At 37.9% G+C, this 13,013-nt stretch overlaps 1 protein-coding gene across 2 annotated transcripts in view; it reads right to left on the minus strand.

Annotated features, from left to right (window-relative positions):
- The window catches only part of CENPP (centromere protein P), a 155,363-nt gene that overhangs the window by 23,266 nt on the left and 119,084 nt on the right, over positions 1-13,013 (minus strand). The window lies entirely within an intron of this gene.

A 13,013-nucleotide genomic window follows, 5' to 3' on the forward strand; every position in this document is an offset into this window, starting at 1 on the left:
CCTATTAGCTTTATATTTAATAATGCTATTAATGTTCTCCTTCGAATAGTATATTATATAGTATTGAAATGAAAATTACTGAAACAGTTAAGAATATTTTGGTCTGGTACATTAACTTCCTTTCATTCCCAAAGGACTGATACACAGCAGTTTTTAAAAGCCATCTGGAATTTTACTTTCATCCACAAAAATATTTTCCAAATTAAAGTACAACAACTGTGATCGTATGTTGTCTGGTAATGCTGTATGAGGTAACATGTTTTCTTTCCTTAAAAAAATAATTTGTTGTTAGTTGTGAAGTTGTGTCCGACCCATCGAGACCCCATGGATAATGTTCCTCCAGGCCTTCCTGTATATTACTATAATAATACCAAACCTTAATTTCACTTAAAATAGTGAAGTAAGTATGTCACTTATCTTTGGGTCTTAAATGGAAACCAAAGACTTAATCAAACAAGAGAAAAGTGATTTAACATTAACTAATTTCAATTAGAAAGTGTGTTTCAATATCCCAATGAAGAACTAAACACTAGTAGTTGAATCTCTCCACTGTTATCTAATGATATTGTTTGTTTATTAAATTTGTTTCCACATTTGGGCAAGCAACTTTCTGTCTCATGTCTAATGTGGTTGTCAGGTTTTCAATAAAGGAAAATAAACAAATTCTAGTTGTCCATTATATTGAGATTGTGTCACTGAATAGAAATTCTGAATGTTTTGGATATGATTGAACACCAATTGATGGAAAACATCTGGATCAATTTTTGAGATATTTAATATTTCTAATTTTTAATTGTGTTTAGTACTTTTTTTTACTTTTTATTGCATTGTAAGCCACCTATAGTCACTGTATTGGTGATATGGGTGGCATAGAAATGAAATTATATAAATAAATATATTGCTAGTCCATGCACAATATGCCATATGCTAAATAAACAAATAAATAAAAATATTGGAAGTAAAGTAAAGAATTGTTCAATTCAAGATAGAGGAAAATTATTAGCTTCCTTTAAAATACAGATTGGAGAAAAAAGACCAGCCGCAAAGCTTTGAATGCAAACTTTTTGTCTGCAGTTACGATGAATTTTCAATCAAAATCACTTTTTTCTAAGATAAACAATTACTCATATGAGTCCATACATGAATCAAATTAAATCCCCATCAACATGACTGGAAAGAGTGAAAATTAGGATGCTAATTCAGGGAGCTGAACTGTATGAAAGAATGACTAGCTGGCAAAAACATACAGATATGCCTAGAATTAATTTGATACCAACGATACAGAAAATACATTTGCATGCAAAACAATATATATGTTAGGGATGATGCAAGTTATAACCAACATTTCTGGTGCGGAATGGGACAACTCACCATAGGACAATTTAACAATTCAATTTAATTATTTATAAATAAAAAAATATATTTTAATTTTTGTCATTCACATTTCATTTTGTCCCTCCTTTTGCATACATTCTTTAATTATACTATTCCACCATTTCTTTGATATTAGTGTAACCTTTATTTGGCAGTGAGTTGTCCTGCAGAGAGTGGGCCATGGCGAATCGTCCCACGGCAAGTTGGCCATGGCGAGTTGGCTGTGGTGATTTATCATAGGCCTCTTCTGGTGAGTGTGGCTAGGAACCGCTTATATGCATTTAGGGTGGGAAACACTGCATCTGAAGAGTGTGTGGATAGAATATCCGAAAGCTCACTGGTGCAAAAAGCTTGTTCAGTTATGAGTGTTCATAAAAGATTTTGCACAAATTGGACTCTTCAAGATTTCTTTTTATTTAAAGAACTTTACACTGCATAAAAAGTTTACTGTGCAAGGAATATGTTCAGAGAGTTGTTGAATCGCTCAGAACTGTTCTCATGTGGATGAAAAACAGTTTTCAAACTCTGCCCCATAATCTTTTGATCTCATACCTGATATATGTGCATCAAGTAGCAAGTTTACTTTGCCACAGTAGAAAAATGTGTCACAATTGGAATGTAAACTTAATCACCTCTTTTTAAATAAGAGATTTCATTTTGATACTATCTTCAGTTTTTAAAAGTCATTCCATCTCACGATGGTGCCAAGAGTAACTGGATATACCTCAGAAATAGTGAAAAACTGAACAAAAATTCTCTTGATTCAGTTAAACTACTGTACATGTAAACTGAGTAACAGCAAAACCAGTCAAGCTGACATTAATCCACAAAGAAATATAAGGTTAAATGATAACTGTGTATTTCTTTTTAGAGAACCCCCCCCCCAAAGTTTGATCAAGATTTTTTTTTAGTTCATGAATAATTATTTATGTTTTGATCCTATGACATACTAAGCAATACAGAGTGGAAGATTACAAGGCTCAGAAATCTCACACAACTGTTAGTTCAGAATGAGGAAAAAATCATAGGTGGCTACTATAAAAATTCATTCTCCCTCTCTCTCTCTCTCCCTCCCCTCTCCCCCCCTATGTTTAGCACCATAATACTCACCCAAAACATCTATACACATAGTTTCTAACTGGGTAGTCACCACCACCAAGCACCATATATGCAGACAAAGGTGTGCTAGTAAAGAACTGTGGGATGAAGGAATGATAGAACAGGATATCATTATTGGAGTCATAGCTCTTGTTCTGTCTCTTCCACTGCTTACAGATAGAGGGAACAGGACACAATACATTCATCCACAGCTTGCTAGTGAAGTGTTTCCATGATACAGGTAGTCCACAAGGTATGACCCTAATGGAGCCTGCCCATTAGGATCATAAGTCAAAACTGTTGTAAAATGAACCAGACTCATTTTTATGACATTTTTTAAAGCTATGTTCATTAGACGAATCAACCAGGACATTAAAGGAATGAAGATCGGCCTTGCTATTTGCTTCCATTCGTTAAACGATCTCTGCCATCATTAAATGAACCAAGAGGCTGGAAAATTTGCAGGGCTCCTCGGATGGTGCCTCTGGAAGGAACATCGCTTGTCTACCAATCAACTATTCTCTTAAGGACAGATGACCTTACACCTCTGGACTGCAGTAAAAATACCCAGATTTAAATTGGGGGTGGGGGTGGGGATTAATTTGCAGCGCTGCCTCTGGAGGCAATCAGTTCCACTCGCCCATCAGCTGCTCTACAAGCAATCTACAGTAGCATCCACTAATCCTCAAAGCAAAAGCAAACCAACACAGTGCAATAGAATGCAAAGGAATTTTCTGCAAGCAATCTCAAATTACATGCAAAAAACCCCCCCAGTACAGCAGAATACAAAGGAACTTTACAGTGCTAAATATGTTTTCTGCAGACACTGGATAGTATTTCTGCAAGCAATTTGAAGGCAAACGCAAACAAACACTGTAATGAAAAAAACTTTACTTGGTAAATTTTTATTATTTTATTTTATTTTATTTATTCGATTTGTATACCGCCCTACTCCCGAAGGACTCAGGGCGGTGAACAGCCAAACAATAAAATACATAAATACAAAAAATTTAAAAACCAGATAAAATCGAATTAAACAATTTTGGCCCAGACAAATTAAAACACCCCAATTATTTAAAAACAGATTAAAATTTACATATTAAGAAAAAAGGAAAAGATTAGGCCAAGCCCGCCTGGTGGAATAAAAAGGTCTTCACAGTGCAGCGGAAGGTGCGCAGATCCGGGATCCTCCGTATCTCCGGGGGGAGCTCATTCCAGACAATAGGTGCCCCCACAGAGAAGGCTCTCCCCCTAGGGGCCGCCAGTCGACATTACTTCAAACCAGTATCGTAGTTTACAAAGTAATTACAAACAAGCACAACAGTTTGTCAAGTATTTACAAACAATCGCAGTACTATCATGAAAAGTAAAAAATTAAATTACTTACAAAGACAACTACTACCAGTCCTTAAAGCAAAGGGGAAAAAACATCAAATCCAGCTGCAAAGTCCCTGGATCTTGATTGGACATATGCACCAGGGGAAAAGAAGTTGCAGGTGACAAAGGGCAGTCAGAGAACTAAAATCTGCTTCAGGAGTGACTGAATCTAGGTCACATGAGTGCAGAGGCCTCTCGTTGGTTGCAATTTCAAACCCATCTTGTACATACACTTTGGGGTGCATTTGTAACTTTGAACAATCATTCAACATCGATTCGTACCTTGAGGGTTAAGATGTTTCTTTCTAGACTTCCTTTGGACTTTTCCAGATATTCATTTTTTAGAACAGAAGTTCTGAACTTTTAAAAGGTCATCAAAGATCCAAAGCTGGTACAAATTTATGTGATTTTACCATTTAATTTTCCCCCCAGAATGAATGCTTATATCATCTTGGGATCCCACAGATTTAAGGGAATCCTATCTGTCAAGGTAGCCACAGCTGGAGTTTTGTTAATGTAGTGTTCCCCAGCAGCTTAAGTTTATTTTATTATTTTATATTTTATTTGTTATATTTATAAAAGATGATTTGTTGGGAAGCATTGATTAATTCCTAGAAGAGCCTTTCTCAACTGGAATTGCTACGGGTCCAATGAAAAATCATGACTGAAAAAGAAAACAGACTTTAAAAAAAAAAAACCTGTATGTACTGCACAATGCTAGAGCTTGCAATAGTGAGGATTTTTATATGCCCTAACGCAGCTACTGGCCTGCCTCTGTGCTTATGTTGTAAACACAACATGGTTAGAAGTGAATTGTATTATGAAATTTCCATATTTTTTGCTATTTATGTAGGCGTTCCCTGAGACTTGAAAATTATTTCAGGGGTTTCTCCAGGGTAAGAAGATTGGGAAAGGCTATCCTATAGTAGTGTTTAGATTAGGAGACAAAAACATTTTTCCTTCCTACCACTAAGTACACAATTTCATTCCCATAGGATACTGGGTTGATTTTGTTTCTATCCCTATCCAGCCTCAATAGCAAGATTTTCCAAGCAAAATAAAGGCTGCTTATCCAAGGAATAAAAACAGGAATAAAAACAATGGACTAACATAACCGAATGTATCCAAAATCTGGGACCCATGACTCCTACAGGATTGAAATTTGGCAATGTTGTGGCCGCTTGACTGCTGCCATGCAGCTACAGTCACATGATTGTCATTTCCAATGCTCCCTGCCAGCTACCTATAAGGAAAGTCAATGGGGAAGCCAGATGTTGCTCCTGGAACCACTACTTTTTTGCCCGTGGTAATTCTGCTTCTTTGGTTAGGTGAGGCAATACCTTTGAAACAATGACCCAAGGGGTTGTCTAATTATTATTATCATCCAGATTTATCATAGCCATAGACTTTGGGCAGCTCACAACATATCAAATAATATATACAATTTAAACTGTTACAAAATTAACTGTCCAAAGAAGAAAACAACAACAATAATAGTAAAACATAGCAGAAGGTCCACTCCAACAAAGCCCGAGAAGAGAGCTAGGGTTTAAGCGCTTTCTGAACCCTAGCAGAGTAGGAGGGGGGAGGGTTGTTATTCCAATTAGTAGGGGCTGAAGGCAAACTTCCTTGACCTGACAACATGACAAAATTTAATTGAGAGGACCTGGAACGTACCCACTCTACTTGAGCAGAAACAACTGGAGATAGGTGGAGATCTTGTGGGGTCGCATTACTAGCTGGCCAGGGCCATATGCAGTCTATGAGCTGCGGGTAGGACATGCCTGGTTTAGAGGACTTTTTTAATTTCATTGGACACCACACAACTGAACTCAGTTCAGCTAATCTCACAAGACTGGGCAACTCACTTGGATGTGGCCAGAGTCAAACTTTAAGCAAATCGAAGCATGTTAACACCACATGTTCACAGAATGTTCACTGTGGTTAACATCACAGAAATCATAGAACAATTTCCAGAGCTTGGGATACGAACTTAGTAGTAAAGGCTGTAGGCTTACCTTTTCAGACGTTTTACCAGTATATAAGGAACAAAAAGGAAAAGGCCAGCGCATAGCAGAATTTAATGTGTGGCTAAAGGAAAGGTGTAAAAGGGAAGGCTTTGATTATATTAGTCATAATATCTGTACCTGGTCCAATGAAAAACTGTACAAAAGAGATGATTTGCATCCATTTGACCCTGTGACTCCCGAGGACGTGGACAGGATTCTGGAGAGGCTTAGTGCTGCCACATGTTTGTTGGATCCGTGTCCCTCCTGGTTGGTGCTGGCCTCCCGGGAGGTTACACGAGGCTGGCTCCAGGGGATTATTAACGCTTCTTTGTGAGGGTTACTTCCCCCCCTCTTTGAAAGAGGCGGTGGTGAGGCCTCTCCTCAAGAAGCCTTCCCTACATTTGCTACATTAGCGAATTATCGCCCAGTCTACAACCTTCGCTTCGTGCCAAAGGTTGTTGAGAGTATGGTAGCGCGACAACTGCCCCAGTACCTGGATGAAGCCGATTATCTAGACCCGTTCTAGTTGGGCTTCAGGCCAGGGCATAGCACGGAGATGGCATTGGTTGCATTGGTTGATGATCTCTGGAGGGCTCGGGACAGGGGTTGTTCCTCTGTCCTGGTCCTATTAGATCTCTCAGCGGCTTTTGATACCATTGACCATGGTATCATGCTGCGACGATTGGAGGGGTTAGGAATGGGCAGCACCGTGTTGCGGTGGTTCTCCTCCTTCTTCTCTGACCGCACGCAGTTTGTGTTGGCAGGGGGGCAGAGGTCAACCTCGAGGCGCCTTGTTTGTGGGGTGCCGCAAGGGTCAATCCTCTCGCCTCTTCTGTTCAACATTTATGTAAAGCCGCTGGGCAAGATTATCCGTGGTTTCGGAGTGAGATTCCATCAGTACGCTGATGACACTCAGCTGTACATCTCCACTCCGAACCACCCCAATGATGCCCTTGACGTGATGTCCCAGTGCCTGGAGGCCGTGTGGATCTGGATGGGGAGAAAAAGGCTCAAACTCAACCCCTCCAAGACTGAGTGGCTGTGGCTTCCGGTGTCCCGGTATAGTCAGCTGGCGCCATCGCTGACTATTGGGGGTGAGATCTTGGCCCCCACAGAGAGGGCTCGCAACTTGGGTGTTCTCCTGGATGCACGGCTGTCTTTGGAAGAGCACATGATGGCCGTAGCCAGGGGAGCTTTCTATTGGGTTCGCCTGATGCACCAGTTGCGTCCCTTTCTGGATCGGAATGCCCTGTGCACAGTCACTCATGCCCTCGTCACATCCCGTCTGGACTACTGCAACACTCTCTACATGGGGCTCCCCTTGAAGAGCACTCGGAGGCTCCAGCTGGTACAGAATGCGGCTGTGCAGGTGGTTATGGGTGCGACTTGGCACGCCCATGTAACACCCCTCCTGCACGAGCTGCACTGGCTCCTGTTGGTCTTCTGAGTGCGATTCAAGGTTTTGGTCACCACCTTTAAAGCACTCCATGGCTTAGGACCGGGGTACATATGAGACCGCCTTCTGTCATCAACAACCTTCCACTGGCCAATACGCTCCCATAGAGAGGGGCTCCTCAGGATGCCGTTGGCTAAACAATGCCGACTGGTGACACCCAGGGGGAGAGCCTTCTCTGTGGGGGCACCAGCCCTTTGGAATGAGCTGCCCCTAGAGCTTCGTCTTAGCCCCGACCTGCGTACTTTTCGCCGTGCCCTAAAGACCTTCCTGTTTCAGCAAGCTGGACTGGCCTAATATGAATTTTAAGTGGGCGTATGTGTGTTTTAATTTGAGGGCCAAATTGTATACATTTGTTTTAATTGGTTTTAAATGTTATAAATTCATGTGTTTTAATGTGGCTGTACACCGCCCTGAGTTCCCTGGGAGAAGGGTGGTATAGAAATCCAATAAACTCTAAACTCCATCAAAGAAAGGGACTTTACTTGGCATTAAATTCACAGATTTTCTAGATAACATTTAAACTGAACAGTGAGGACAGAAAATTAATTAATACAGAACATTTCTATCTCCAGCAATCTAAAATTAATAGGGTTAACAATGCATGTAACATAGATGTTAAGGCAGGTAAGACTATCAACCTTGCTGTCAAGCAAAAACAAGCATTTAATAGCAAGTGCTATACTAACCCTAATCAAACAGGTGGTAAGGCAGTAGGGACAACACAGGTTATGTAGAAAGTAAACACAGGGTCAGTCAAAATGGACTCAAATGTCTATACACCAATGTACAGAGTATGAGGAATAAACAGGGTGAATTAGAAATTCAAGTAAATGAGGGCAGATATGATATTGTTGCCATTACGGAAACTTGGTGGGATGAAATCCACAAATGGAACGTACAGCTAGAGGGATTTAAATTATTTAAAAGAAATAGACTAAATAAAAGAGGAGGTGGAATTGCACTATATATAAGAAATAACTACATCTCTACAGAAATAGAGCACAACAATGATGAAAACTGCCTGGAATGCATTTGGGTCAATGTAAAAGGGGGAAAATGACATTGCCATAGATGTATACTGTAGGCCACCCAACCAACCAGAGGAAATAAACAAACTTTTTGTTAGTCAGTTAATTAAGGTATGTAGGAGGCACACCACAATAGTAATGGAGAATTTTTGACTTCTGGTTGATGTCGCGACGAGATCTGACACGAGGAGCGGGTCTTCATGCTCCCATGCTGAATTCTCCCCCCTGGTGGCTTTGAAAAGAGCCAACGCTGCCCTGTAGGGGCAGTGAAGCAAAAAGGGGTGCCCTGTGAGGTCACAGAGAGTCACATCTCTCCTGTCTGACCTGGGTTCTTTTTTCCCTCTCAGCCACGGCAAGGAGAAGAGGCAGCCTAAAAATGGCTGTCACAAAGCTGGGACAACCATGGAACAACTAAGACTGGTGCTGTAGCGAAATAGGTGAACAGTGACTGGAACTGGAGGAGAGGATTCCTTTTTACTTAAAACCTAACCCCAAGGAACAATTTAGAACTATCTGGTCAGAATTGCTTGTTAAAGCGGCGATTAAGCATTCTGAGAAAAATACCAGACCGGAAGGAAAAGATCTAAAGAGAGAAAAGAATCAATTTTTTAAAATACAGAAGATTGGACCCTTAAACTGGGAAGATGTGGCAATGGGAAAGCATTTTAAAATGCTGGAAATTTTAACTTAAAAATTTTATCCTGTTTCAATTATTGAATTACAATTAAAATTACGATCAAAATCAGAGTGACTAGTGGCAACATTGAAATTTAAGTTGAGCGTGCCACCTGCTGATGAAAGGAAAATATACAAGTCTGGAAATACTTATATGAAGGATTGTGAAAAGATCTACTGGGTTATATCTAACTACCCCACGACTACTGGAGACTCAAATATGAGAACAAGGAAGTTATTTAATTAAAGTGAGGCCTGAATGTTATGCAGATTGAACCTGTAAAGGGGACATAAAGAGGCTTTTGATAACTCCTGGGACTATTTAAACAGAACTGATTGATTTCCATGGGATACAAAGAACTGTGATCAGTGTACCTCTTAAAGGGCAATTTTAGGTCTGAATAAATGATTCTTGGACTACTGTATAAAAGTGGGATTAAAAAAAAAATAAGAAGGAAGAAATGAGTGGAACTTTGAAGGAGATGGCGTTGATTTTCCAAAGCACAAAGAATATAATGGAGAAAGGGTTTAAGGAGATTATGAAAAAATGGAAAATACTATACGTGGGATGATGAGTAAAGATCTAGGCACTCAGAAAAGAGAGGAGCCAACAGAAGGAATGGAGGAAAAGATAGAACCGAAGAACCAGTGAACAAAAGAAGACAAGGAGGAGATAATAATAAAAATAACAGTGATTGATTAATTAAACCAAGGGAAAATATTTTAAGAGCGTTGAAAAGAGAATTGAAGATGCAGGAAGATACTTTTGAATGGGCGATAGGGGTTTGGGCAGATACTTTGGAAGCTAGGCAGTGGAAGAGGGGAGAAATACTTGAATTGTATAGTCAAGAAGTAGATGCAGACAGAGATAAAGATCCAAGAGAGGAATATGGGAGGCAAGTCAAAAAAAGCATAACAACTAAAATACTGAAGCGGGCAAGAGATGATAGTTAGAAAGGAAAGGGTTTCTCTTTTTTCTTTGATTTGCTTTTCTTTTTCTCTTTCTTTCCCTTCTCTTTTAGAATGGTGGCATGATTAGAAGTTAGGTAGAAATAAGAGAAGAAAATAACAATAAAATGGGAAAACTAGAGATTGAATGATGGTATTATTAAGTATGTTTTAATAATATTGTGACTGGCATTGCAATAATATATTGAAAACTGAGCAATTAAATAATGAAACAATATACTTTAATATAAACATGTGTATTGCTATCAGCATTATATAGATTTGATGATTGTAAAGAATATGATTAGAATAATTTTGTATGCCTAAATAATATTGGGATTGTTATTAGAATTGTGTCTTGAAACATTGGATAATGAAATAATGAATGATTGTATCTTAATACAAATAGATGTAAAGAGTGAAATATGGGAGGTAAGTTAAAAATGAACAGGATTTAAAGCTCCAAAGTGGATGAGAGATTTTGGATAGAAAGAAAACACCTTTTAATAAAAGGGTGACATGATTAAAAGTTAGAATAGAGATAGAAACAAGAGAAAGAGGGAATATCAGTGTATACATCTTTACATATTAAAACAAAAGCAGTAACAAGAGGGAAGCTTAGAAATTGAATGGCGGTATTATTATGTATGATCAAATAATATGGTGAGTAGCATTAGATCAATATATAAAAATATGGAATAATTAAATAACGATAAACTACAACTTAATATAAATATGTATTATTGTTAGAAATATATAAGTTGGTTGAATGTAATAACTATGATTAATTTTACTAGTTTTATTCGTATTAGAATGTATGACACCCAGGTGCCACACTGTTGCCGCATTGATATGCAAATGTAAAATAAAATAAAAAACTTATTAAAAGAATAGTAATGGGGGATTTTAACTACCCTGACATCAACTGGGAGACAAACTGCACCAAGTGTAACATACACACACACAAACACACACACAGTTCATCAAAGCATCTGTTTTTAATAGAAAGCCTTCAATGTTTGTTTTTTTCTCAGAAACTTTCTATATTTTTGGTTATAAAGATATTAGAAACCATTCATTAAACAAAGAATGCAACTATAGGGTTCATATTTGTAGTTTATGGTGCCAAGCCATTTCTTATTGGAGCAACTCTATTGCTGACTCTTTTAAAATGAATTCACTTTGGTTTGTGCTCCCCGGAGAGACTGCAATATCTTCTCTCAATCCCTCTTTGAGAGCGGGATGGGAGGTTCAAAAATGTGAAAAATAAATAAAATAAAATCTTTTTTTAAAAAGAAAAGTATTGCTTTTCTTCTACATTAGAAGACTATTTCTTTATAATTCACAATTATACCATGGTGATTGGAATGTGATTACAAGTATGTGATCCAATTTTTAACATTAATATTAAAGTTTTTGCATTGCAATAATTTGGCAAACAGATCTATAGCAGTATAATATCAATACTGGAAGATATCAAAATACAGTTCTTTCCCCCACTTAAATATCAGTCTGTTCGGCTTCATAACATTATGTTTGGATAGTTGTCAAGTTTAGTAAATAGTGCAGTTTTACAGAGAGCTGCCTGTGCCTGACTAGCTTTGAGCAAGGAATCATATTCTATACTGGTTTATGTGTTTATACTTTGAAGAAGAACAAATATTGAGCTAGCTGTTAAGCCTATATTATAATTTACTGGTTTCTGATTCCTTATTATCTGTTGACATCAGTGCTAGGTCTGTCTGTCAATAAGTTTTCCGCGATTTTGGAAGGTTATGCCTTGTCATTAATGATAGTATCATATCTTCTCTCTGCCTTTTCTTCTTCTTCCCTTCAATTTTTCCAGACATCAAGGTCTCCAGGGACTCTTGCATTCACATTATGTGCTCAAAATGTCTAAGCATTGTCTGCTAATGTAATATTAGCTGTTTTTTTTTTTAATGTGGAGCAGCAAACAACTTTTGCATTTTCTTTCATCTTCAAGAAAACAGTTTAAAATCTTTCTTGCCTCCAGTGGTTAAAATGAACATACTTGAAATAGCTGATGTTTGTTCTGGCAATTCTAATTCCAGTTTCTAATTCTAGACCAGCATTTCTCATACTAGAATTTGCATATAAATTAGATAAATAAAATGACAGTATACAACCTTGGCAAAGTCCTCTCCCAATTTTGAACCATTTAGAGTTGTATATTCTGTTCTAACTATTATCTCTGGTCAACATACAAATTCTTCAAGAAGCAACTAAGTTGGCCAATACAACCTTTTTTGTTACCAATTTGTGGTGGTAATATGTCTTTTTTGGAACTCCCTTGTCTTTTCCATTATCCATCAGAGGTTCATAATGTGATTTTGACTGCCTCTGCCTCTTTTGAATCCAGATTCCACATTGGGCAGTACATTTATTTAATTTATTTATGTTGAAGTCTAGATTGAAAAATCAAAATTTGGTATTTTGAGCACTCTTTAGTATTGTGTCTTAAAATACCATTTTCAATAGGCAAATGCAATAGTGTAAAAACATCATAAAGTCTTAATCACTATAATCACAATTTATCAGGATAACAATGATGATGACAATTATGACATAAGGATACCAAATACAGATTACGTGGAAGATACTTTCTGAATGACCTGAGTATATTTTATTGCTATATGATTGTTTAGATGTTTATATCCTGCCTCTCTTCTATCCTGACCAGTTAGCTCTGAATTACCATTTGGTTTTAATATTTCTTTGGACACGGCAGCCTGAGAAAAATTGTTGAACTGCCAGGAGCAAAGGCTGTTGTAATTCATATACCTCAGCTACTGAGCATTCCTTTACCAATTAAATTGATGGGCACTTCCCTTACAAATAATAGATGTTGCACTGAAAACTAATTATGAGTCACCATCCTGTTCGTAAACACACTTAGTAGCAAATAGTCGGACTGGGGAAACTGTTCTCTAACCTGGCCTACTTTAATGTACTGACAGATAACATAACCACTTGGGTAATTTAGGAAAAATGGGTTTCCATTAAGCAACAAAGAAGATAGGTTTTAAA

The sequence above is a fragment of the Pantherophis guttatus genome, chromosome 2 (assembly GCF_059756535.1).
Source record: "Pantherophis guttatus breed Tessera chromosome 2, ASM5975653v1, whole genome shotgun sequence".
Lineage (NCBI taxonomy): Eukaryota > Metazoa > Chordata > Lepidosauria > Squamata > Colubridae > Pantherophis > Pantherophis guttatus.